This window comes from Crassostrea angulata, chromosome 2 (genome assembly GCF_025612915.1).
Source record: "Crassostrea angulata isolate pt1a10 chromosome 2, ASM2561291v2, whole genome shotgun sequence".
Taxonomy (NCBI): Eukaryota; Metazoa; Mollusca; class Bivalvia; order Ostreida; family Ostreidae; genus Magallana; species Magallana angulata.
Window position 1 is genome coordinate 34,514,137 of NC_069112.1, and position 26,439 is coordinate 34,540,575.

Genomic DNA, 26,439 nt, shown 5'->3' on the forward strand with positions numbered 1-26,439 from the left:
TATTCTATTGACACATTAACATTATCCTTCAAATAATAAGGAATATTTTATTTTACTACATTCCCGTATAGGATCATACATTGTTACTGTGATGATGCTATTCTTACAAGGGTCCACACTGATGGTAAAATCGGGCATTTATTTTCCTAATACCTCATTAGTTTAAAAAAAGAAATATATTTCAATAAGAACTTTCTAATACATGGTTACTGATTATGTTGTTCATCGTAATACTAGGTGAGTGTACATACAAGATTTATAATAAATATGTCATAATGTGAATTTTGTGATACCACCTAGACAATTTGATAAAACTATGATAATTTGAATTTTGTGTTTATACCCATTAACAGTTTACAATACGATGTTAAGCTGACATTGGACACGTAGCATGGTTTTTGAAAGTGGGGGAGGGGGAGCGTTCATTTTCTTAGCTTTTTTATTACATAGATTAAAATAAAAATTGAACATCAATTTTTCAGTTTATATTTAAATCATTTATTGTACCGGACACATCAAACCATTACGTTAAATCTTTTCTGGAGTTAGTTCCTATTAAAAGCTTCTACATAGTTTGCTATTTATTCAGTCTATGTAGCAAAATGACAAACAATCAAAGCACTATTGTTAAAAGAAACATGTATAGTATTTCTTTGTTCATATTATTATAGTTTCAGGTGATTTTCCCATTACATATAAATAATATTGATAACTTACATTATTTTGTAAAAAGGTAACGCGGGGTCTATTCATCGTATGAGACATGGAATTACAACCAATTCGTCCGATTACTTATTAATGGGTCTCGGGGGACAACGTTTCAATCATACGATTTCCTTTATTTTTTCAGAGTGAAAGGTCAACTTCTGAGTAATCAGTGTGCAAAATATAAAGTAAATGACCGGATAGTTTATCTGTTAACCGCACTCAAGTTTTGGTTTTATGTATGAATCGTCCCTGATATTTTATATAGGAGTATATAGGAAAAAGGGGGTTTTGATTTTCAATATCATATGTAAAAAATATTACAAACATACGATTTTCTTTTAATTTTAAGCGATGGAAGCATAAGGTATAAGTTGACGTTTTGTATAATAAAAAAAATTGAGCGGATAATTTTTGATGATATATGTATCCGCCTTCAATGATTGGTTTTATGAACGTGTCATGCCAGTCATTTTACATATAGAATTGTTATAATAAAATGATGTTTACGAGACAAATTTAGTTTTATTTGTAATGAATACAGAAATATCTATTTTCTACTTACAGAGACAATGAAAGGATCGCGCATATCTTTTTAATTTTTAAACATACTATTAATTTTTTGATAGCAAAAAAAAATGCACGACATTTATTTTTCTCAATTGTCAAACTCTCAACTGACTTCATTGAAGGCGTTGACTTCGACGTGGATAGCGTCGATATTGAAGAGTTTGTTAAATAAAAATGTTACATGATAACCTGCATATTTAAACATTTTACCTTGCATTTGCGTTGTACGACAGTGATGCGAAATACCCTGCGCAGAGGGCGCAAAATTTTAAACCCGAGACTGACCTTAATATTGATATTGTCCATTTACGATCAAAATAGCATGCACATAAAAACAAGCCTAGAATCATCAACGGATCAGGAAAGTCCAAGATTGCCACATGATGTCTCGTATTCTTAAAAAATACGATAATGGAATTTCATTTTACACTTATCAACATCCTTTGTCAAAATTTTCAAAATGATTTAGTGTCAGTATAACAATTTAAGCTATATCGAGCATAAGTGCTGAGCATAGCGCTCGAAAAACAGTTGTACCATATAGATAAGGAATTGAGACTCAATTAGTGGTCAATCTAAGTACTTCCAGAATAATTTCTTGATTAATTTAAAAAAAAAATGTAAATTGCTGAATTGTAAATTTTGTCATTTTAAAATAATTAAATAAATAACAAATAAGGTATTTAATTTAAACATTAGTTATTTTTTGATATATTGAGTCTCATGCATGATTTAAAATTCTGATTGGCGGACTATACACATACATGTATATCCGCTTATGATCATAAATGACTGGTTTTACACAGTCTAATCTATTTTCTGTTTTATCTGATAGAATTGAGTAGCTAATTTCAAATATATCGATCTACAAATCAGAAATGTGTGAACCCATCATCCTATTTGTTCACCAGGCTATTGTACCATGTGTATACGTACCCAAGATACACATGTGTCTAGAACAGTAGCTCTGTTAGTTTACCTGTGTAATTGATTTGAATCATTTATGTGTGAATTGATATTATGAAATCGAAAAATGATTAATTAATTAAACTGCCAATGCACGTGTTTTAAGATAATATAATAATCAATAAAAAGGCGACGAGAAAAGCAAATTTTAAAATCCGTTATAAAGAAATCTGACTGTAACAAAATGTATACGGATACAAATTTCTAAATCTACAATACATAACTAGATATATCAAAACATCAGACCTATATCACTCTTGTCGCTGTAAAATCGAATTTATTTTCTTTAGTTTTGTATGGATATTTCCCTCTGGTTGATCTTGTGACGTCACTTTTCTTAATCATCATTATCGCATATTTCTCAAGGCAGGTAAAATTAGCGACTTTGAAGCGGCGTAACTCCGTTACCTTTGCATCGATTTCGATGCGGTTTGTTTTTTTGCTTATAATTCTGATAAATAAATTCAGTGACATACGTTTTACATTGGCTGGGCTGCAGGTACCATTTAAAGATTCTGAAATGGCCATTGAAATATCTTGTTCATCTATACTACTATATTAAAATAAAAGACTCGAATTTTTGGGCTTTAATACAGAGAAATCAGAGGAGTACTGTCTTTTGTATTATATATTTTAAACATTATTACTGATTCTAATTTTATTCAATAGTCACGACTGATTCATCCAGTCAAAGATCCTCTTGCTCCACGGAGTCTTGTAGATACATTTCCCATGGGCTTACATTTTCCGTTATGAATCCGTTCTGAAAAATATCTTCCAATGTTAACTAGAATTGCATTACATTGTACCATTTAATTATTAACTTTTTGAATTAATAGAGATTTCCGATCCAAAGAATATATCGTCAATGGATGATAAACTTGTTCTACACTTTTCGCCAAAGCGTTAATTAGTCAGGCAGCATTCTTAATAACCCCATTTTGAAAAAAAAAATCATTCCATTCTTTTATAGTATACTATTATCTCACCAGATGTTGCACTTTACAGGTGAATAAGTTTTATCCCTCAATACAAAATTCGGACAAATCAAGAAACGAATTGCCTTAATTTTTATATTCTGTATTTGTCAAATCTGAAATAACATAATTTAAGCCATATGGTTGGTCTTCAAATTATATCAAAATTATATCTTATGTCCCAGTCCTTTCAATTTTATATTCATTACGTACTTTTACAGTCATAACATAATATATTTTAGAATTTAATGCTATAATATGGTATGCGATTTTAATGATATGCTATGAGATTTCTCTGCAGTGATATGAGATGTGTATGCTATAAAATAACAAGCATTCTGAGAGTATTGCATAAGCAATACACGTCCCCTACCGGTTTGTGGAAATTGTGAAAACAATGCACTGTTATGCAGAATATCGAACCCAAACATTAAAAGATTGGAATATAAAAGATTAATTTTCTCGAAAATATGTCATCCAGACGCTACAAAAGTGTAAACTTGATCTGTAGTTTGACATTTTGAAGCTGTTCAGCAAATTTCATATTATTCCTCAAACGCATAAAGAAAACAAGAGGCCCATGGGGCCACATCGCTCAACTGAGCAAGAATGGGCGTTCAAAAGATATTGTGCCATATGGCCCTCGGTAGAATAACAAAAAAATAACTAGAGCCGAGCTCGTTGCAAAGCAACGAGTAGGTCTTCCGTCGCAACTTCGTGTCGCGAAAGGATTGTCCATCAGTCTGATTAAAACACCTCCTTCTCCTGACACTTGTCAGAGCCTGACAGACCCTGTATTGATAAAAGGTCATCTTTACACGACCATTTCTTCTTAATTTAGAGCTTTAGAAAATTGATTGGAACTCTTCAAATGGAGACAAAAAAAAATTAATTCATGCCTGTTTTCTATGTAACCTCTAGATTGAGTATTGCACCACTCATTAAACAGATAAAGGCATATCTTTGCTAAGTAGGTGTTTATTTAGATTGTATGCAAATGTGGAGGTCAAGTGGAGATAGTCTGTTATTGATACAGGTCTATCAGAAACTGGCGAGTGTAAGGAGAAGGGAAATGGTCTTTAATGATACTGGATTATCAATATGATAATAGTAAGTTCAAGAAATCGAAAACGAGACTCAATTTCAAAGTATTATTTTCATACCAGGCAAGTTCTTCTATATAATATTATATCAAAGCTTTTGAGATGTTACATGTAGATATTGAATTTCTATAGATTTCAATTTAAGGTTAGGAAAAACAACACTTTTTATACAGTAAAAAAAAACACTAAAATAGCTTTATGTACGCGTACACATAAATAAGAAGATGTAGCGAAAGCTATAAAGACTTTATTTCTTCTGTTCTAGACTTTTTCAGAGTTAACAAGCTACAAGTTAACAATCTCCCATTTTGACAAGCTAGATTAAAAATAAAATATTCAGCTGAGTTTTAGGTCACTTAATCTGCATTACAACCTCATACTACACAACTTCAATTTAAGGTTAGGAAAAACAACACTTTTTATACAGTAAAAAAAACACTAAAATAGCTTTATGTACGCGTACACATAAATAAGAAGATGTAGCGAAAGCTATAAAGACTTTATTTCTTCTGTTCTAGACTTTTTCAGAGTTAACAAGCTACAAGTTAACAATCTCCCATTTTGACAAGCTAGATTTAAAATAAAATATTCAGCTGAGTTTTAGGTCACTTAATCTGCATTACAACCTCATACTACACAACTTCGATGATTTTTTTTATCAATGTGCATATAACAATAAGTAAAATCTCCAAGAAAAAATATCTATCGCAATTAAATGCATACGCTATATTATAGTCTGCAAGTCAATTGTTTCAAAGAAATAAGAGACTGTCGACACTTGCAGTACTCTGATGATTTAATGACGATCGACCGACTTTATTGCTTAATGTAGTCGTATATCATTACTTCTAATCCTGAGAACAAATTTTATTTAATCTTTGACTTAAAACTATTAACTTATAAAACCAGAGACATAAATAACTTATTAAGTTATTTATGTCTCTGATAATATATATTTTATTCTGTTCATAACTATAGAAGTTTAGCGTGTTCAACAGGTTAATTTTTTAGCCACATTCTCAGATTACGATATCGCACCTTTAATGTGAGGTTAATTGACATCGAATATTTAGACACTTATTGTCTATTGTTATTAACAATTGACCGCTGCAGTGAAAGCATCCTTCCAAATGTTACTCAATTATTTATCAGTTGCTGATCTGCAGCCCGGGGGCAATATTCTGAGCTATGTGCGCTGACGCGACACAAGATTTTTGGTCGCACGTGGAGCGGATTGACTTAGCATAAATGGCAGGGGATAGTTTCGAAGGAAAGACCCGGTCAAAATTTTGAAATAAAGGGAAAACCTGAGGCTTGGCTGGTTTTTTGAGGGGTATAAATTGCTAGAATATTTATTGCATTCATTTTGTGGATATAGGAGCTCATGTCAATTTAATTGATATATGACACTTTAATAACGGTAGCACTTTTCATCAGATATGGAATGAAAATGCGAAACTGTGGCTAAAATTTTCACTTTTGGTTTTGTGCTTGAAAAGTAGGGTGGGTTCAGAACACGAAATGTCACTCGAAAAGAAGGTGAATGAACCCCCATCAATTGGTGATTATTTGCATGGGTATACAATAAGCTACCAATCTTGTGGTAGTTTATGGCAGTTGCTTGGGACTGAAGCGTGGTGCTGGACCCGTGAAAATGTGAAAAAGGGCAATTTTTCAGAAAATTTTGAGACCGTCCCTGGCTATTCTACATAGTGTTATATGTAAGTTGTACTTGTTTTATTCTGAAATGTTTAAAAATTCTCAAGAGTCGGGACCATGTGTCCCCTGCATGCAAACCAATTTAAGCAAATTTAAAAATCCACTGAAAATTTAAATCACATATATGAGCACTATCTGCCTCGCATATCCTCGACCAAAAAACTATCCCCTGCCACCATAGACTGACCGAATAAACACACGGGTGGGAAAGTGACATACATTGAGGAGAAAAATGTACACATGTTAAGTAGTCGCCAAAAATAGGTCTTCAAAACCACATTTTGCCCTTGCACTTTGATCATGAAACCGATAAAATCTAAACAAATCTTGTTTAAAAACTCATGTGAACATTCTACAAATAATCACTAAATCCCTCAATTCTGGACAATTCTTTTATCGTGTCAGCCTCTACCGCCAATCGCAACTTCTCGGGCCTTTCCGGCAAGCTCGGAAAAACACTTCGAATGTATTACCTAGGCGTCCATGACAACCCCCCTTTTTATAAAACTTGATATAATTACAACACATTTTATGATCTGTTGAGATGCGAGCTATACTTCATTAAAGGTATCAATATACACTAAAATATAACACAGAAACGACATACAAGACTTCTTGCCGATACTTATTTTATATAATGGGAAGCCACTCCATTTTGTATAAAATTCTAACACCCGGTGATGTTAATACATTCGAGGTGTTTTTCCAAACTTGCCGGAAAGGCCAGAGAAGTTGCAATTGCCTCTACCGCATGTGTTAATTTGATATTTGATTTTTTTTTATCCTGCCTTGAACGCTTGGGGACTGTTTCATTTTCTAAATTCGGCTAAATAATGCTACCAATTTTGAGCGCTCTCTCTCTCTCTCTCTCTCTCTCTCATTTTATGTGCAACCTTATGAAGACGTCAACTACTTTCTACGATATCTATGACACCTCTCAGCAGTATTTAGCGGAAATATTCGTGGGTAAATAAAAAAATCTTAAATTGAAACACAAGTCAATCTTACATGTACCGGTCAAAATCTCGAATAAACAAATAGTTTGAATCGTACAAAATATCAATAAACATGCACGTGTGATAAGGTACATGTAGAAGAACACGAAGCTACCGCGGATCACTTGTCAACTCGCGCGGGATCTCCTTGGCTATGTTCTAGGGGTGATCATCATTTTAAGGTTTAATCTTTGTGGTTTTTCGTTGTTTATCTATAACATTATTAGTACATGTATAAGTTTTTAGAACATTTTAGAATTACAAATTCACTATTGAATTGTGTCTGATGATGTTTCTGATTTGGAATAATATGGCTTTTATCAATTTTTAGAGGGGCTTCTCAATTCACATTCTAATGTTTAATTAAATAAATTGAAGGTGAACAAACTTTAAGAACATAAAATTGAAACAATTCTTGTATATATATCTTGTTGTTAGATAACCGCTGACCTCTAGGTAGTGCAGCCGCGACCGATTTCCTCGGCCGCGGATGAGGGATCGGATAACTTACGTAAAGGTAAAACACACATAGAGAGCTCAGAACCCAGGAAGATTTACAATGTTTGCAGTATGATGACTAAACTCTAATTAATATAAGTTTTTTTTCCCCCTTTAATCCCACAGCTGATCTATCTGTCTGATACTGCTTCAGTTCGAGAATGGCATTGCTTTTATGATTAAGCAGAACGATTTCTTATTGACACTCTATCGTTTAATTCAAATTAAGAAGAGTAAGCTTTAATGGCATTGTGTACGATTCTTGTGTTTGCAGCTAAATAAAATCACATATGACAGACGCGATTCTTGTGAATTAGATAACTGCTGACCGCTAGGTAGTCCAGCCGCGACCTTGGCGATCGATTTTCTCGGCCGCGGGCGAGATGGGTTATGTAATGACACACACAACTAAGAATTTAGGTCGATTTGAAATGCTTGCAGTAAAATGACTCAAATCTATTTCATGGAAGTTATTTTTTTTTTAATCTAGGCCTAGTTTATTTATCTCACTAAATAAGAAAAAGAACGTTTATATTTTCTCGTTTTTGTTTTTCTTAACGGTTGTCCACTATAGGACCTAAACAGAGGTGACTCCAAAAAAAGGCTGTAAGAAAAACATGTACACGTATACTTTTTAGACACTTTTTCAAATGAATCAAAGCCTCCCGTATATGCTGGTACACTTTCAGCTGTTAATTTATGTACGTTATGCGCACAAAGACGATTCGCTTACTTGCCAAATGAATACAGGTACATGTTAACAAGACAAGCTTTTTACACTCATATTACGCATTACCGGTACAAAATAATTTTGTAGCGACATTGATAACACAGTAATGAACAACTTTTCTATCGACAGCTATAGCGAAATATTAACCATTTTTGAGTTATAAAGCGAAAACTTTTAAGGGCTCTAGACCCCTAATTTAAGGGGCCAGCCCTTTTTCAATGGTGTCAAGTGAAAGCCCTTGATAATTCGCACATATTTTGTTCTATATGTGTTTAGAGAAAATTTTAAACTAAAGAGCTACATAACAAAAACACAACCAAAAATCAGCATTTTTTGAAACACAAATTTAAATTAATTTTTTGAAACTTTAAAGGAGGAAAATTGTAAAAACAAAACTCGGGGGACAACGTTCAAACTCTCTATTTTTAAGATTTGTGACTTTGTAACACATGCTGTGAGCGGTTTCAGAGCCTTTGCGTGCACAAGAATGCCTATATTTTTGGGGAAAAGGGGAATAACTCGGTACCGGAAGTGTCGATTTCAACGATTTTCCTTATATATTGAGGATTAGTAACTACCAATGGGCTCTGAAAATTTGAATTTCATAGGACAACAAACAAGCAAGATATTTGAGTTTTAAAAAACGTCTAGAAGAAAAAAAAGAATAAAAAGAATTACCAACAGAATCAGTACAAGGTCTTCCGTTGAAAACGGAAGACCTTAAATATTGTAAAATATTCGAATTTTACACTTATTTTTGCATACACGTAATCTTTGAAATTGTACCTAAATGAAAAACTGTTTTTGCACAGAATGTTATATAACTTCTAATTCCATGTATTTTCGTTCTGTCCCTCCCCCACTTAATAAAGCGATCAAAATATATGAGAGCATATAGGTACATTTTCTTCCTCAACTACTTACTAGTTTTTGTATTTTCTTAAAAATATAATAGTTATTGTATTTTATCAAAAAAAATCCTACATGTATATATGTGAAGAAGAAAATTGCACCTCAATGAGCTCAATTTCTCAAATTAAAAATATTCAACAATTCAATTTGTCTTCTCCATTATAATGAAATGACTGTTGTTTACCTCGCGTAAACTCGTGACTTTTATTACTTTACTCACACTTGATTGATGAATACAATGGAATGAAAAATGTTGTCACGCGACATGTTAAAAAGCTATAAAAATCAATGTTACCGTATTGACAGGCACATCACTGTAATTTACTATGGCCTATGCACCCAATATTTTAATTTTATTCAAAAATAACAAATGGCTACAAACCAGGATAATTTTCCGCTCTAATATTTTCTTTGGAATAGCGATAATTCTTTTATCCCCGCAACAGAAATGTGTCAAACTATGGACACTGTTTTAACGATGTCGTTTTTATTTACTCACATTTCACATATTCATTGTATAAAGAGGGGGCACTAGAGAGTAGTTATATACAGCATATCATTCTTTAATTTTTTTGTGTAAAGTATTTAACATACTTAATTCATATAGAATTTCCAATGATCAACCAGAATTTCAGCGTCAATCGTAGAATTATAAGCAAGATGAGCTCAAAATTTTGCTGGGTTTGATATTTTGTTCACATGAGTTTATTACATTCAGCTTAAGATTGTTTTGGTATTTCCTATTCGGCATTTAAATTGGAAAAAAATGAATGGCCTCAGATCTGTGTACAAACATAGAATTGTGAGCAAATCTCTGTATCTTGCTTATAATTCGAAGCTTAACACTCAAATATGGTAAGTAAATAGAAATTGTAAACAATTCAACACAAGAAACATGCACTATAACAAATAAAGAACACAATTTTTTTTTTCAAAATGAATCATATACATGTATATACCTACATATTTCCGTCAGTTATATTAAACTCTATTTAAACTGAATAAACTCTAGAAAAGGCCGAGCATCTCAACAAAAGATATTCCATTATTCTACCATTACGCAAAAGATGATACCGAATTACCGATAGCCTGAATGAATTGCATTTTAGTTCTTTCTTAATACATCAGATGTTGCTTAATTTGCGCAGGTAAACAGTAAGCTGTTTGATTTACCGAAGTCTCTGTTTGATTTGATACGTACAAATCAGGAAACACAAGCGACAGTTCCCAGGTTAACGCAAAGCATAAATGAAAACGAAACGAAAGTCACAACAAGCTAACACAACCGTCATATGTGAAAACTGTCATCGCATTGAAATATTTAGCCTCAATTTACTTCACAAAATCGGCACCAATGTATTTTGCATGTTTCAAAGATTTCCTTCGTACACGAACTGTTGCACAACAAACAAATTCCTCATTTTCAGATCGACCCGTTTATCAGATAGTGTCATGGCTGCTTTAAACAAAGAACCTCCTTTTAGAATTATGGAATATGAGTCTTGGTAAAATGGGTAAGCAAACCCGGGCCGGGGCAAAATAAAAGCCGAGGCAGATCGGCAATCGTCAATTCCAATTACGCATTATTTTGCAGCAATATTTACAGCGAATACAAATATACTGGTCAGTAAATATCTTGAAATTTTAATGAGAATGGCAGATTAATAACTGTCAATCTTTTGTTTTGCCCTTGCCCGGTCATGCCTACCCATTTTACCAAGACTCATGGATGCAATAAATTGCTTGAAACACGCCTTTTCTGTCGTATTATTTTCGTAATAACTCAGATTTTAACGGTTTGGTCCATAAATTTTGCAATTTATATTTTCCTTCCCATAAGGATTATTCATGCTAAATTACGTTGAATTTGTCTTAGTAGTTCTTGAGAAGAAGATTTTTTAAAATGTGCCCCCCCCCCCTTTTTTTTTTTTAACAGTTTTGAGATTTTCTCCGCTTTCAATGAAAATTTTTGTTTCATTTCTGCAATTTACATTCATCTTTCCATTAGAGTGCTTTGAGCCAAATTTGGTTGAATTTGGTTAAGTGGTTTTAGAGAAGAAGTTCAAAATGTGAAAAGTTTACAGACGGACAGCCAGACGGACAGACGGACAACGGACAAAATGTGATCAGAATAGCTCACTTGAGCTTTCAGCTCAGGTGAGCTAAAAAGTGTGGAAAACTGAAGTGGGACAGACAGACGGACGGACGGACGGACGGACGGACTGACGGACGCAGAGGAAAGCTATAGTCCCCTCCGGTGAAAACCGGTAGGGGACTAAAAAAAATGATTTAGGACTGAATGGTATGGTATGGAATGGTGTGCCATGCTATGCGATTTTAACAATAACGCCTCCAAACACAGATTTTCAAACTTTTTAAAGTAAAACAATAAGAAGCCAAAGATAACTTCTGATCCGCAATTTGATCATTTATGTTTAAATAAATCATTCAAAACAAAGTTAAAATTGTTTTGAATGCTATGCTATGGTATGTTATGGTAAGATACAATGAATAAGAATCTAAGAGGTGCTATAGTGTGATACCGTATATCAGGTTTTTCCGCGTCATGTTTTTCCCGCGAATCAGAGCCTAGAAGGGTATATAAAATTTACGCGAATCTAATTTTCACTATTTCAAAGTCACATTATAGATATAATTGACGATTGTCTAAACCTGTGAGGAAAGTGGCGAAAAGTATCTGAATTGTTGCTCTTTGTAATGAAAAATTCGGACAATGAATCCATTTACATGTTTTCCTTAATGTGAAATAATTACCGACAATTATTTTCGGAGACGCAAACAGTCATAATAAATAGATCATGTACCGTTACATATACCAGTAGCTCCGGTATAATTAGACATCGGTTTATGCAAGGAAAGCGAACGTTCTAATCAGCTTGTCAATAGATTATTAAATAAACAACGAGGCATACAAATCTATTATCTCGCGCTTGTCCTCCGATCCCGTAATTCATACCTCTAAGTAAATTAAATGAACACAGTTCACCGTACTTTTATTTACCTGTACACTTCATCAGGAAAGAGAGAACTCTATTACAAAAAGGAAACATTGTATCAAATTTACGCTGATTTATTTTCCGCGATTCGGAAATCGTCGCGAACAAAGCGGAAATTGGATACACGCGGAAAAAACCTGATATGCGGTATTGCAATGCTATGGTAGGATATTCCAATGCTAGGTACATATATGAGATATCAATACTATATTATGGTTTATGTTGTAAACGATATGTTTGAAATAAATGTATAAGTAAATAGCAATATCATCTTGAGAGATTACAAAAAACAAGTTATTTCTTTAATGCCCTTGTAAATAATTAATTACTGCAAAATTCGCGTTTATGCAAGCAAGTAATAAATTTTCATTTAGTCTAGTCATATTTTTATACTTAACCTCCAGCATCCTATTCCTAATTTTGCTTTCAAACTTTCTCCTCCTCCTGCTCCTCCCCATCTTCCTCCTGGTAAGAAGTATCTCCTCAGTTTACCATTGCCACTCATATTCTGTAAAATTTAAACGAGGAAGTAGGTATAAACTACCTACAATTAGTAAAATGGTTACGTTACAAAAACAAATATCAACATACGGAACTCCAAGCGTAGATCACAATTGTTTATGTAATCCACAACTGAATACCGTTCCTGTTATACATTTTAATAAACATATCTTAAGATGAATTTGTTGATACAGACCCTGAAACGTGCTACTACACCTCTAAAACGAACCGTACCGTTCCGTGCAAGAAACGAACCGTACCGTTCACAAAACGAAACGTACCGTTCACAAAGCGTACCGTACCGTTCACAAAACGAACCGTACCGTTCTCAAAGCGAACCGTATCGTTCACAAAGCGAACCGTACCGTGCAAAAAGCGTGCAAGATAATTTATGCAAAACCCGCCTCCAGACGGACAAAAAAGCGTACCGTACCGTGCAATAAGCGTGCAACTTCCATATATGGCTTATTGACCTAATGTCTTTCGATGAATACGGACGGAGATTATCGCTGACCAGATAAGTTCAATATTTTGCTAGATTTTTTATACGGGATTAGATCACACATACTAAGATTTAAAACTGTTATTCTTATTAAAACAGTCACAAACATATTTCCTTTCTTAGACCGTAACCATTTCTTTGTTTTTCGACAAAACTTGCATCGCTGATTTCTTAAACATTGTAAACTATTAACGTTCACACAATCCGTGGTTATACTATTTTGATTATTTTTATGAAATGTTTGAAACATTGGGTACATACTGGATTTTACATAGCTTTAAGTGATTCTCGGGAGAGAGAGAGAGAGAGAGAGAGAGAGAGAGAGAGAGAGATCTCGTTACCCGAAACGTTAGAAAAGTAGCGTTTGTTTAGAAATATGTATATACACTATGGCTAAACAAGGTTGAAATATATCTAAATATAATTTGATATCCTTTTTAAATTAAAAAAAATGTCGACTTAAGTTACGCAGACCCAGAAAATGTAAATGACAACCACATATTACCGGTGACTCGAGTGATTTGTTCTTGAGCTATTTATGTACCAATAAATAAACAAAAAAATCACTCACACATGTATGATGAATTGTAAATAAATACATGTACAAAATCTTAATGCATTAAATGCAAGCATTGAATGGAAAAAAAAGTACACGCATTCCATAAAATAACTTTCAACTTTATTTCCCGCATAGCTGGTAATGGCGTCGTGATTTCACATGAACAAAAATCACTCGTGCGAAACACGTGTACAGAAGCTGATCTTTGGTTCTATACACAACAGGTGTTATTGTCTTTCTTTGGTTTTTAGCAGTTATTGTACTTTACAACTAACTCTGTATATTTGGACGCTTAAATAGGTGTACACGAGATGCCGGTATTCACACCTTTCCACGGGCACCTGTTAGGTTACTCATCACAATCTGTCGTGTGTATAGTCTGAATATATCTTACTTCTACTTTGTTAGTTTCATGGCTTTTCTTAATCTCTAAAGAACAAAAGAACCGTCTGTAGAAATAGACACAAACAACTACACGAAAGACTATCGGCGCGTGGATCCGTGGAACAATTCAGCGACTCTATACATGCGGGATTTTCACATATTAACTTGCGATAAAAATATCATTTACCGGGTACATTAATGTACCAAAAAATGATTAATTAAATCATAAATAGTTGAATGAGATAACAAGTACATGTAAGCACAAACACAGCTCTTTTAAAAATTATTTTCAATCTTATATGTGTGATGTGAAATAGCGTCGAAATTTTAACCGTCGAGATCAATCTATATGTACATCGTCCGCTGTACAAACTTTTAGTCATTGTGTTGAAATCGTTGTGAAAACCATGAGTCTTAAATAAATGAATTCAATTCATACAAATAAAAATCTAATAATTCCAAATGGTTTGCACACAATCACATACACCCTCAGAGAGAGAGAGAGAGAGAGAGAGAGAGAGAGAGAGAGAGAGAGAGAACTTGTGTGTTGATTATAATACTTAAATTAAAATTTTATCACTGAACCTTATTATTTAAAATTTCGCTTTAGGTTTCTATAATTGGTCATTTGAGCGGGATTTTCTCTCAGGACTCCACGTGCTTCGCCTGTCAATCAGTTTAAGTATAACAGTACAGATCACGCCACGCGCCGCGTGCTACTTGGCTCCTCCTATATGGCTAGAAGAAAATTATCGAATGAAACGTTTTTGTTTTATGTTTTCTTATATCCCTATTGAAAAGAGTGTTTCTATTTTAAATTATTCAACAATAATTTCTCTCCGATTTCATGATTATAATTCATGTACTGGCGATCAGAGTCGTTTTCCCTCGCTGTCGTATTATTTTTGTTACTAGATAAATTCTTATATATTAATAACTTTTAACATTCATTTGTTGATTACCGGGTAATTTTTCGTGTCCTGTTTACAACAAGTATGTGTGTAAAAAGGTAAATAAAATATAAACAGGTTAGTCAGCATTTGTAAAACGTCAGCTAAATCGCATGCATACAGTGAAGAGCGGACACTTGTTCAACAGAATGATAAATATCGCTATTATATAAATAAAAGTTATTGACTTGTTGTGTATATCCAGTTGTGTACATATCGTATGAAATATGTTACATGAACATGTATATAGTTTAACAGAAAAACAAAAACTAATAGTCATATTTTGACTATACACGCGATCTTAGTTCAGATAAGAGAAGCGATGACGGGTTAGATGTAGGTATGATCTATGTATACAAACAAGTGCAGAAAATCATAGAATTAATATTTAAATGAATAAAAATTCGTGTCAAAAAACTATATAACACTTGATTTCAAGATTTCTTATCTATCCATTAATTTTACATCGTCTATTCACTAAGGCAATCGGCGATCGGCAATAGTACTACAGTAGTGCGCAATAAAGAATGATCATACGAATTATGAATAATAAAAACTAGCCGAAAATCAAGACAACGATAAAGGAAACTAAACTAACAAAATATCGGAATAAAGTCGGGGCAATTTGTTATAGCAATTTTAAATGGATTAGAAGTATTTAATGACTTCGACTCAAGTACATGTATAGAAATAAAAACTCAAGATGCTTTGTAAAATTATCGAAGGCTCGCTAAATTAACAAATATATTGGATTAAAGTCAAACAGTTCTTTTAATCTATCTGAATGATTACATTAATCTAAATTAAATACTAATAATAACAGACTGATCAAAATTAAAATTACCCCCGCTTCCCAGTTGTCACTGAGTACACGGTTCACGCAACGTATCAAAAACGGGGGAACGGATGGACGCTCTGATTTTAAATAGATCGATTGAAATTCTTTTGTAATATATCATATAAAAAAAGAAAAATTCTTGTCATTATTACCACCCTGCTGAAGTAGATCGGGCAAAAACTAAACAAAATTATATGGAGAAAAATCAAAGCGTTCAGGCCACGCCTACCTCATTAATAAAGCGCGCAAACCGTTCACAAAGCGTGCAGCTATTTTTAGCAAAGCGTACCGTGCAAGAAGCGAACCGTTCCGTTCACAAAGCGTACCGTACCGTTCACAAAGCGAACCGTACCGTTCACAAAACGAACCGTACCGTTCACAAAGCGAACCGTACCGTTCATAAAGCGTAACGAACCGAACCGTGCAACTGGTGTAGTAGCACGTTTCAGGGTCTGTAATATAGAGCTCTTTATTATATAATATCCAACAGGGTGGTAAAATACCAAAGCATGGCGTTTTTCACCATCTGTATATGAACACTTTGATATCTGCTGAAATATTACTTACAGGAACCATCTGTACACCTGTAACATTTACGTTGATTAGGACAACAAAGACAAGTAGAGGGAAGATGAACTTCATCTAAAATAAATCATTCATTTACAAATAATGCAATACGATTGACATGCAAAAGAGTTTATTATCAACAGGCATGTTGGTCCTAGACGATGTCAAAGAAATATCATAATTATGTCCGGAATGCATTATATTTTAAACACAATTCAATTACGACATTAAGCCAATTTGATTGTAAGACAGATGCGAAGCGAGTAAACTAATTAAGAGCAACAAAAATGTTGGTAAAACAAGTTGACATTGATTTAAAAGACAAGTAGCATCTGCATGTGCTTAACTACTGGAGTCTACGATTAAAAAAAAACCACTTAAAAATAATAGGATTTCGTTTAAAAATGTAACAAATCACATGTAACACCTTTTGAAAGTTTAAAAGTTTAAACTTAAAAAGATTTTTATAAAGTGTTGCACTTAGTGCACTTGTACAAGGATGATACAAATTATGAATACCGCGACGAAAAATATCTAATGGTCCATATGATTTTGCTATAATCGAGTTTAACTGTATTTATATGTTTTTTAATTGTTAAAAAATAAGGTAGCACGGAACACTTGTGAAACAATTTTTTGATCTTTTTTTTTCTTAAAAACTCGGAATATCGTTTTGATACTATGTAAAAGCCAATATTATACAAATATGGACTCAATGTAGGTCAATATGCATTTATAATGACCCAGGGTGACAATATTGACCGAAGATACATGGAGGATATCGACCGAGGGCGCTAGCCCGAGGTCGATATCCTCCATGTATCTGAGGTCAATATCTGTCATCCTGGGTCATTATAAATGCATATTGACCGTGCATTGAGTCTATATTTATTATATTATATAATATCCCAAATTTATGAGTACAATGTATATCTTCTTAATGTTTACAGAGATAGTGATTTGGTGTTGTTGTAAAGCACAATTTGAATGAAAATTTTTCAAAGTTTATTGAATATTACTTCCAAACCTAACAACCAGAGTTTCTTTTCATTGCGCAACAGTCCTCATATTGTAAGACAGAAATCATAAGAATCAACAATAACAATAATTGTAAATCCTGTATCACAACAGGAATAACAAATTAATAAAGAATAGATATCACATATATGTATTATTTTATCTTGGCAATGAAAAGTGTCAATATTTTCAACATAAAAACAACTTATAACAATGTGTAACAATAACAGTAATAAATTTAATAAGGTAACAACACTAAAATAAATATTTCTGAATTATTTCTTTTACTGATTTCACCAATATACTTGGTCTACTGATTACTCTTAAAACTGATATTGTAGGTGATTGTTACATTTGAACAATTGTACATGGTTGGTAAAACGGGTACATTTGGCATGGGAATGTTTGCATAAAGATTGTCTAAACCATCATTCAAGATTGCTTTATCATTACAAGTTGTCAAAGTTGAAGAACAGGGCTTTGGCAGTGGTAACCCAATATCAAAATTAGCATTAGTAGCCAACGAAGCTTGGGTAATGGTGGATGATGCTTAAGACTTGGAATTTTATGACACAACTCCTGAACGTGCGCTTAAAGTTTCTGACATTAGACGTTTTGTACTTTCTGTTGTTTGGCCCGAGTAAGTTTTCAAGGAACTTTCGGATTTGTGCCCTGTAACACTCATGATATGTCTACTCGGCACACGTGCTTCGTCTAGAATGTGGACAGTGGTTGCCCGGAGAGAATGATTGGTATAACGCCTCGATAAGGAGGCTGCCTCACTGATGACACTCATCATGTTACCCATCTTGTTGTGGCCTAACACTACATTATTGAAGTGTATGTTATCCTTTGGTACCGCACGTGGCTGCTGAAATAAAAAAGGGCACTGTGGCTTCAACCTTCGGATTAGTTTCACAAAGCTCCTCAAGGGACAGCGGTCACTATCTAAAAAAAAATTAATGATTACCAGGTTTTTTTTCAATCTTAATATAACTTTAGTTAACTTAAATATAATATTAGAACATACCTTTTATTTCATACATTCTGCCCTCTGCTTTGCAGCTGTCATCTTGATGATTCTTTGTTTGTTCATCTCGAATTTTCTCCACATACATACATCCCTCTCCGTCATTACTAACAGAAAAGTCTGTTCCTCGAAGAGTTCTTAAATTTTCACGGCCTCTTCTGCCAAAGTGCATCATGATGTCCACAAAGACCTATCATAAAAAAAGTATCTATATAAATGATTGTGATCTATAATATGACCATCTGCTGTTATCAGTTTTAAAACTTACCTTGTGTTGCAACACCTGAGCCGAGTCAGAGCTTGAAAGGTAGTCGTACATTTTTATCAAGTCAGCATCAGATATTGGAGGGTGATGGTCAATGTTAGCCTGCCCCTGCCTCTTCAACTCCATTGTCATCCCTATATTTGTTGTCAAGAAATAAATACAATTTTAAATCTTCTAAATATACCTCATAATCAAATATTGAAACGAGTATGCTCAATGACTACATAATTCGGGAAATTAATATGAGCTGATAGTATTAATTAAATGAAATCGGAAGTCCTACCTTTGAAAAAATTTGTTTGACTCTCGGAATAATGGACCTTGATAATGTCAACGTCTGGTCGAATAGATTGCAAAAATCTCTGTATACCCTGACGATATGATAAGAGAGTGGTTTTTTTTGTATATCTCCCCTTTGTTATTTCGAAGTTCAACATAAAATCTCCCCAGCAGACGATCCAGTTCTTCACACGATAGGCCCTCGAATTCTGCACTGATTTGCTTAGAAAGTAAGTATTCCCGAAAAACGTTTACAGCTATCCTTGTTAATTTTTTGGTATTCTCGGCCTCAGAGTTGTTTACTATTTCTTTCAAATCTTCCTCACTGAAACTCGCAAACCTGCGAGCTTTCGTATTCGACGCCATATTTGACTGAAGCGAAAGTGAAAACGAAACAGCTCGTGCGAGTCAATATTCGCTTTCAGCGGTCATTATAAAAAAATAATGACTTCGTATTGACCAATCAGATTACCGGATTTCACAAAAGTATATAATATAAATATATTACCTATAAAAACGAAATAAATTATACCTATTAATTTTTCAAAGTGGACAGAAAAATATATCGTATTTTGATAATTCTGCACCTCACTGGAATGAGGTTTGCATTTTTTCTGCAATATACAGACTTTTACAGCACAGGCACCGGAGATTCCGTATTTTCCGCGTGCCCCGTGGTCAAAATTGCAATGCAGTTTACGATAAGTGCCTGATGTAAAATAGCGTACTCTAACGGCAGGTCGTTCAGCAAGCCAACATCGCAGCTAAAACACAAGTTATCTCCATCACCTGAAAAATTATTTGACTCATACACGTAACTTTATATCATATAACTAATGAAACTATTTAAAATTACTATAAAGGGTGATATTTTATTTAGTTTCTTGACGATGTATTTTTAAAATCCATTACAAATAATTCGTATCCTCTTAAAAAAAATTATATTTAGTTACAAACTAAGATTTTGATCGCTTTTTTCTTCTTCAATCGTATAATATTAAGAAAACTTATTAATTTTTTGTCCTGTTTTATTTATGTAAACTTTAGACTGGTTTAATCAAATTAATGAAATGCTTTGAAAATGCCGATTTATATCTGTGCGATCGATTTCAACAGACTGCCACTGAGTTTGCACACGAAAAATTACCCCCCCCCCCCCTTTCCAAGAAAGTACACATTTACTTATGTAATTTAATTATATTCGTATTTTGTATGTATTTGAAGTTCTTAATCTACTTGTACACTGGCAATGTTTCCTGTACAAGTGACATAATACACGGTCAGGAAACCACCGCAACAAACCACTGACCACGTTAAATTACCCCCCCCCCCCCCCTCCAAGAAAGTACACATTTACTTGTGTAATTTAATTATATTCGTATTTTGTATGTATTTGAAGTTCGTAATCTACTTGTACACTGGCAATGTTTCCAGTACAAGTGACATAATACACGGTCAGGAAACCTCCGCACAAACCATTGACCACATTAAAATATTCGTGAAGCGGTTTATGGCAATTTAAGTTTTCAGGTAGACATCAGAGTAAGATTGATAATACTCAAATAATTAATATTGTTCTTTTATTTCATATTATATAAAAATTATCTGATTGAATTTTTTTTTATCAAAATTGACAATTCCATCAAAGATATGAATAAGTTATAAATCAACAACAATTTTATTTTTATCAAAGGAACTTAAGACACTAATAGAGAATTAAAAAGAAACGTTTACCGTTCTCTTTAGCCAGCTATACAATAAACGACTGCATATTCTAAGGACTGTTGAAGTTGATGTTCTAACAGAATCCAATGGATGTTAATAAGTAATGCTGCAAGCATTTAAATTTAGACCATACATTATTTCAAGCTTTTTGTGTTTAAAGAAAGAAACTAAATATAAATAAATAAATAAAAGTAATTCTTTTCTAAAGGTGAAGGCCATCTGCCTACGTATAATGTGTCCAGTATCTAAATGCGCGTTTAAAACAGTCTTCAATTATTGTAATATTAGCAAGCTCAAACATGATTTATCCATTTGAGGAGGTCAGTATATTTATGCACGCTTATTAATAAACCAAAGACAGCTATGCACGGGTAACTAACGTGATGTTACAAAGATCAATCTAAGCTAAATTCAAGCATTTTCTCTGTTCTGAAATAAGCAACATGCAGCCATTTAGTTCGTTCTCCTGCCCATAGACCATCTGTGTAGTTAGTATCCTATCAATATCTAAATTTGTGTTTAATATTTATTTTGTATTGTGGAAAAAAACCCAGCTCAGACATCATTTAGACATTTTTGAAGGTTTTTTAAAATCTTTTTTTCTTAATTTTAAACCAGAGAAGGTTGTACAAGGTTTATCTTGCACAAAAATCAATCTTCGTTGAATGAACACATGGCAAGGACAGTCTATTTATTAATGACCTCGAAACTTGTGTGTCCCTAATAAGTTAAGATAATAGAGAACCAAATTCGCATTTTTTAAAACTTAGATTCAATTTTGTTATAAAAATTTTTAAACGTAAGACTGTTTATACAAAGGTAGACATAGAAACAAATATTTTTGATTAATAATTGTTTCAATTATAATTTTGCTTGCAACTTGCTAAACCAACTAAGTTCATAGCTAAGTGGGCTCCAAAATTCGTACTTCATTCAGACACAATATTTCAACTGATAATCACAATTGATGTAATGCTATCAGTTTAAGTATCCTTACTTTTCAATTCTTCATTTTAAGTTATTTAGGTAAAAGTTGATAGCATAACAAATAACTCGTTTGCACATTATGATAAATGATGTAGTAGAATTTAGCAAGGATTGTCAATTTTCAAACATATATATATATATATATATGTGCCTCTCATGTACGCTTGGGATATGCTGTAATACATGTCCCTACCAAACACCTCTGAATCTTCCTGGAAGCATTAAAAAGGACAATGTATACAAGTAGCAAGAAGATTAATTTCATCTAAAAAAAAAAAATGATGGAGTGCATTTTTAATATTTTGATCATAGGTTTCGTAAATATGAGAAGAGAATAAAAGATTTTGACGTTTTTATTTTTGCTAGCGAATGGTTTACGATCAACCCTGCTCTTCTAAAATTGTAGTCGAAACTATCAAAACTCGGTCAGACATTTTACAGTTCTGCATAAGTATTCCTTCAAAAAGGTATACAAGAATATCAGCACTGGGAAAGAGGAGGTTGTCTGCACCAATCAAATAAAGGGAGCATGGAAACATGCAAAAGACCAATTTCGACGCATGTCTGGAACTAAAGTGAGGCAATTTGAGGGTCACTTGGCTGAAATTATGTGGCGATCTGAGAAGAAAAAAAACCTGTATAGTGGATGTTTTAAATCATTGTAGAGCATTTTCACACTTCAATCTGAAGCAGATTATCGCTTTCTTACAACATTATTTGATTCATGGACGATGGACGCTTTATCAACAGTTGCTCCCATTAATACTGACGCGAAAGAAAACTCAACCAGTGAAACAGAGAGTGAGGATTCCATCATTCCACCTAATTGATTCAGGGAAACACCCTAGTCTTCAACCAAAAGCATCTCAACTGGTGAAATTGTTCACGAAATTATTGGTTTCAACACTACCTCTATCAAGTGCAACCTCAGCTAGAGTTTTATCAGCAGCAACTTAAATCATCCATGAGTGCCATTATAATTATGTCCTTTTCATCTGATAATGCCGACGAAACTCTGACAGAACCTGGACCTTTAACATCAGTAAGACCTTCAAAACCAAAGTCTAAAATCGCCCTTTGTAGAAAGAAAACCAGCAGTCCAACAGGACCGTACAAAAATGATCTGTGCTCCAGAGGGGTTTAAACCTGTTGACACTGCCCCTTCATAAAGACAAAAAAGGAAATCAAACCAATATGCAAAATCCGCCCTCGTGTGGTCCGATGATGATTTTAATGTAAAACAAATTTTATCTCTTTGCCTCTAATTTTCTTTCAACACATGTTTTCATTGATCAAAATTGTTATTTTTCTTAATTACAGTAAAGTGGTTTGCTCCATAATCCACGAATAATAAAATAAAATTAATTACCAAATATATATGAAAAATCATGCAAGTTTACGTGATGCAGAATCAAAACATTTAACTGAGTCACTATCATTCTATTAAGTAACCCATCATATTATGGAAATTTATAACACTTGCATTGCAAATCCAAGAAAGCTTTTTGAAATATTTGACAAACCGTCAGAGCGTCTTGTCAATTTCCATTTATATCCGGTTTGATATATTAAGGGAGATTCTTAATTTATGCTACAGGTATCAGATGAAGCACAAAGTTTGCAGAATTTATACCCAGGATTTAAACACACAAGTATACATAAAGCAAAGCCAAGGGCTCTTAAGATATTACAAAAGGAAAGCTGGGGAATCTACAGATACTTTATTGAAACATTTTCCTCCTGGACAGTCCAAGGAAATAAAGATGCAAATTGTGTTAATAAAAATCATATTATACGTACCATAACGGTGCATTAACACACCATATAACATTGAACAATCTCAATTCTTGTCACGAGTTTTCTATGTTTAGACACTGTTTTAGATGCATCAATATGACAGATACACTCATAACTCTAAATGGCGTTTGAAAAATAAATAAAAGATTCTTTCAAATGCATCTGTTGTACGAAATGCAGGTATCCACTCAGCTATATAATTATAAATAACTTTTTGTGAATATTTATCATTCAATTTATACTATTTCTTAATTTTATAATTATTTTTTGCAATATATATTCTCCAAAATATGTGATCAGACTTTTACATATGAGGAAAAAGATCGCGATTCTTCTGAAAGAATTAGACCAAATCGTCCAAAGCATAGGATTCTAACATTGGCATAGAAATGCGTCAAGGCATAAAGACATGCGATTTCCCTGTTAGAAACTAAATTATGGATAACGATTTAACAAGAATGCGCTTGTATGAAAACAGATTCTGATTTCTACCTTACCAAGACAAAAACAAAAACACTTAGCAAGTAAATTGTGCGATATGAAGAAAGAGAAGAAATATCCCCTGATAGGCCCAAACTCAATTAAACATGAAATAAAATAATTTCCATGCGCTGTGAAATCAAATGATCACACAAGTGTCTTAAAGAGAAGTTTGGAGAACATTAAGTACCATGCCATAGTCGATGCGACATTTAGTGGTGCAAGTATTCTCTCGGTTGAGGATTTTCGCCTTGATTTACAACATGTTTTCAGTGAACTGGCAAAGAATGCAAATAAACTTATTTAAGAAGAAATTTCAGTCTTTTTCTTTGATCTAATGCATGTTCATCACTTATGCTAAATAATTTCATTTTATTTGAGGAATGCGCATGCGTGTATCATTCAAGTAATTGCATGTTAGCTGGCAAGCGGAAGATAAAACAATCAGATTTAAATTGTTTTTGTTATATTAATAAGTAGTAAGTAAATACGAAAGGATATTCAATCACGTATTATTTTCATTCAAGAAATCTTGACAAGCAATTAAAACAGGGTGGGATTCTCAAAATCATGAAGGAGAATCCTAATCCGTGGGGAGGGGGCGGGAGTTTGAGGGAACAGGTTTTTTCCGTTGTAACTTCAATTCAGTTCAATTAATATCCCGTATTTTCAGTGTCATATTTTTCATGCTCCGACAAAAGTGGAGGGTAGGGGCCACATTTGACATTTACATTATTTCAGTAAGTCAAATTAAGAAAAGTGTCTGCTTTGAAAAAAAGTGGGAGAGGTATCCCATCCTTCCCCGATGCTGCGTGCCTGTGATGTACATGTATATACACGGTGTGGTCTGAAGATCTGAATAATTGCTTTATTTCTTTACTTAAAGATATGACTTTCACACAAATTACTCTTTATAAGTCAATCGCATAACGAAGATACAAAAATATACACGCTCTTTGCGAGCAACGAAAGGTCTTCCATTTAAAGGCACCATAAAATAGACTATTTGGATAGCTGTTCTGTTCTTTTATGTCTAAACACGTCATCAAAATACATTTAACACTCTATCAAAATTTCGATAGAATCAAATGTCTATCATTCATAAAAGGTTACAATCAAATCTTTGTTGGAACTGGTAATTGTGATGCTGTAAGGGGATTTATCATGCTTATATCTTTGCTGACTCGGGGCCTCTCATTTATATTGTATAATTTTCTATTTGCACTTAAAGAGTCCACGAGAGAGAGAGAGAGAGAGAGAGAGAGAGAGAGAGAGAGAGAGAGAGAGAGAGAGAGAGAGATATGTAAATAAATCAGAAATCGATTTGGTTGGACTTATTTTAAATGATTGTGTATATAGACATACACAAGAAAGGAAAAAGTCCACATCTTTAATAAAAATGACTTTTTAGCGTTAACTTCCAATCAGTAAGAAGACAATCATTACACAATGAATTTCAAATTATTTGAATCCATAGGATTATCCTTTAACTAGAAATAAATGTCTAGACGGCCGGAAGTAACGGCAGATGTTCGGATATGCGAAGGGCACTAGGGATAACAACTTTCTATCATTCCTGAAAATTTGAAAGTCCTATCTTAAATACTTTTCAAGAAAAACTGTGAACAAACAAAAACATAATTTTTTTAATATCTCGGTACCGGAAGATATGATACCAAATGATGCTTTTGAAATAAAGCACTATCAGATTAAAGTGAATTTATTAAAAGTATATTTTAATAAAAAGTTTTGTGTATGAACCCTCTCCTGAAAACAAAGTAGTAAGATTATAGAATGTTTTTTTAATATCTCGGTACCGGAAGTGACGACCCAAAAAATCTCGCGTAATTTTCTTACAAATTTTGTCATGAATAAGATCGGAAAGTTTCATGAAAATCGGCTGAAGCATTTTTGAGAAAACTTGACAAAAAACCCCAATAATAATAATAGTGAAAAAGGAACAAAGCAATAACAATAAGGTCTTCCGTTGGGAACTGAAGACCTTAATTATTATATTTTGAAAAAAAGGCGATAAAGTGTCTCTTTTTCTTCATCCAAACAGTTACATATATTTGAAAAGAGATATTAATTCAAATTCACGATTTCAGCATTGGTATAAGAAATAGATTAAACGGAATTTGATCGTTATCAAAGCATGTTATGACAATGCTTGTAAATTAAAAAGAAAAATTTACCGTTTTCTTTTGCCAGCGATACCACCAACAACTGCAGATGCTCCGGACTGTGTAAGTTGGTGTAACAAAAACCAATGTTATATCACTAAGTTGAAGGCATTAAAATTTAGAACGGACATGATTTAAACCTTTTTTGTATTTCATAATAGACTACATGTATTTAAATTTATA

The 26,439-nt window shown here is 33.3% G+C and overlaps 1 long non-coding RNA gene and 1 pseudogene across 1 annotated transcript; both read right to left on the reverse strand.

Annotated features, from left to right (window-relative positions):
- Nucleotides 1-2,699: 2,699 nt before the first annotated feature.
- On the reverse strand, nucleotides 2,700-26,439 carry LOC128172288 (uncharacterized). The gene is made up of 4 exons (XR_008242237.1): nucleotides 26,269-26,439; nucleotides 16,494-16,568; nucleotides 12,591-12,700; nucleotides 2,700-3,004 (listed from the first exon to the last, which is right to left on the reverse strand). It is a non-coding gene; the product is annotated as an uncharacterized LOC128172288 (long non-coding RNA).
- On the reverse strand, nucleotides 18,206-19,124 carry LOC128172285 (uncharacterized; annotated as a pseudogene).